A 3245-nucleotide genomic window follows, 5' to 3' on the forward strand; every position below is an offset into this window, starting at 1 on the left:
TCTTCTTTGCTTCCAACAATATTGGAATAACATTGATTCCATAGCTTCCCATAGAAAGGTTAATTTCCTATTGTACCGCTAGATGGCGATATTCTCCAACAGTGAAATGCCTTATACCCTTGTAACCTTATATGTACTACCATGCTTTTATATTTCTGTGATAGTGTCTTAATAATCAGACTGCAAAGAGACAATCCAGACTCAGACCAAAGCCTCCTACAAGTTTCAGGTTTCCAGAGTAATGCTTCAGTCTGTTAATTGGATTTATTTTAGGATCAAAACAATCCTTTATTTATTTATGGAAATAACCTTCAAACAGGACAAAATCCTTCAGTATCGTTGAGAATGATCCTACAGAGGGTTTGCATATTTTTTGTCATCCTGTACGATCACACAGTGTAAATCTACAAGGGTCATGTGTTTTCTTTGCGGGCTCTTAAAATGAATCATCATTTTTCAGTGTACCCAGGCTCTCGCTGCACACTGTTGCATACTGCATACTACAGATCATGGCTTTGGGCTGTGCTTTACTCTTAAATACTTGGGATGGTAGAACCTGTCCAAGCACTGTCCATGCTGCTCTATCCTCTGAGCCGAACTCAACATGTTCTGACCTGCTTGGGCAACTATGTTGAGTTTTTTCTAACCTTCTGCAACTTGCCAACTGGCAGGAACACACCCTGACCTGTTGCTCAGCAACAACCACTCGTTTGCATAAGTTTCTTCATTCTGCTTAGAGATCTTATTTAAAATAACCCAAACAGGCTAACATTTCATATCCTGCACAAAGTAGGCACATCATTATTTTTTATTATCTCCACTCGTCAATTTAAGCCTATTAAATATTTTCCCAAACAAAAAGGGCCACAGACTCTAAAAAGTCTGTAGGGACACACTTACTTAGAAATAAAAAAGTTCAGCAAAGGTGCAACAAAAAAACAGTTCACAAAACCAAGTGCTACATGATCCCCAGGATGTTGTGGCAACAGCAGCTGCAGGACACAGAGGTGTTAGATTACTTGTTCAGATAGGGGATAAAAGAGTCTCTCATTAGAGTTTGCTCTTATATGAATGGTAGGACAATTATAATACTGAATAACAGTTTAGAACAAACTGTGCTAACAGGATAGTTAACAGGTTGCTTCTTGACCCAGTAAAGAGATAAAAAAAAATACTATTTGCTATTTGCTCTTAAAATCAAATTAAATACAACTCTGCAGTAACTTAAAAAAATCAGTAGCTGAAGATACTCAGCTTTTGTTTAAAAAAAATCTTAATTCAAAATCTTTCAGTCATGCGTAAAACATAAACCTACAAGTTTTAAAATCTGAACATACAGTAAGTGAATTTACAGTTTTGTTTTTAAAAACATAAGTAAATCAAATGAAACAATAAAAACATTCACAAACAAATATTGTATCACCACATCCTGGTTTAATTTCTACTGCTGACCAGCTGGTGAGCATTGTGTGAGTTATCTCCTACAGTGTGTCCTGCTGGGTGGTAATGATTGAAACAGGAGCACCACAAGGAACTGGCCTGTTTCTGATCCTGTTTGCTCTGACTGCCACCTGCGGCTCTGTTGACTCTAAGATGCTGAGGCGTAGATGTGAAGTGGACATGAGTCAAAGAAAACAGGTGGAACCGGCAGAATCTGTGACCTGGCAGGTACAGAACGAGGAAAAAGAAAAACCGGCTCCTTAATGAACTGAGCTGCTGAGCAGGGCTCCTGTGAAAGGTATTCTGGAGGATCTTTGCGGATTTTGAAAAGACCAGCCCCCCCACTTTAAAAAGAAAATGCACATGCAAAACCCAGTACCCACTTTTTAAGAGGGAACGTCTATTATACGGGTGCACAGGCCCATTTCTCCTCGTGCACGCTCTGTTTTAAAGTTACTGTTTGAAACGCTTATACATGCTTTATTTCAAGAAGATTTACAATCTTTCATTTTGTCAAACTCACAACTAGTAAGTAAAAATTGGGCCGAGCACGTAGACATATTACATAAACAATCACCAGAATGATTGACAATTAGGAGGACCACTTATTTAGATGATCCACCAGGAAAAAGAACAACCTCCACTAAACCTCACCACAGATTTTTAGACAGTCTTATTGGAAAAACAAAAATCCTATTATATTTGTTCGATGCTTCTAGTATAGTTAGACTTAAGGATTGTACATTAAAAAAATTTAAAATTTAAAGGTGTCAGGATTTGGTTATGGATTGGTGACCCAAAAGCAGAGGCACGAAGGCAGAGGTGAATTTTCTGGTGATTTAATGAAGGTTCATTGAAAACAGAGGCAGGTAATCCAAAAAGAAAACAAAGTCAAAACTAACAGGAAACCAGGAGTCCAAAAATCAAAACAAGGAAACAAGTCAAAACAAACCAGAAACCATGGAGACATCAGGGGGATTACTATCACAAGGTGGAAGGCTAACGAGCAGATTAGGAGCAGGTGTGAGTAGAGCAGAAACAAGAAAGGGGCAAGGGAAAAAAGGAGAACTCAAGAGGGCAGCAGAGGGCAGCAAATAAAAACCTGAGAACTGAAAATAACCAGAAAGAACAAATAAGAAATAAACCACTAAGACTATAAAACATGGAGTAAAGCAAAACTGAACACTCAAAAGAAAACATAACAGAACCAAGACTAAGACAGAAACTAAGAAGAAAAAAAACAAGGAACACAATAAAATAAGAATGAAACCATAAAAAGCTAGAAAACAAGGAGCAAAGTGTTGGGATCTGGAGGTCTGTCCACTTTCTCCACCAGAGGGCGTTCCAGATCTCCTGGAGCCGGAGCTGATTGCACCACCTGTCGCTCATCTGGTCATCAGGAGACCTGTATTTAAGGAGGCAGAGGACGTCTCTCCAGGGCCAGAGTGTTTGCCAGTTACGGTTAGCAAGCCTGAGCCAACCAGCCTGTCTGAATCTCTGACTCCCTGAAAACCTGAACCTGATCTGATTTCTCCTTTCTGCTTCCCAGGTTGAACCTGCCTGAAACCAGAAACCCTGAAGAGTTTCTCTGTTGGAAATCTGTCTGTCTGATCTCTGAAGAACCCTGGAGAATCATTCCTGTCAAAGACCTGCCTGCCCGCTCTCAGAAGAATCTGGAAGGGAAACTCTAATCTGTGATCTGCAAACACACAAACCAAGCTCTGCCTCCGCCAAGCCCTCAGCCTGCCGACAGCCTCTGGACCCTCAAGGTTCCCCCCCTCAGCCGCTAAGCTCTAACTCCAGAA

This window comes from Cyprinodon variegatus, unplaced genomic scaffold (assembly GCF_000732505.1).
Source record: "Cyprinodon variegatus isolate N-32 unplaced genomic scaffold, C_variegatus-1.0 Scaffold698, whole genome shotgun sequence".
In the NCBI taxonomy this organism is placed as follows: Eukaryota; Metazoa; Chordata; class Actinopteri; order Cyprinodontiformes; family Cyprinodontidae; genus Cyprinodon; species Cyprinodon variegatus.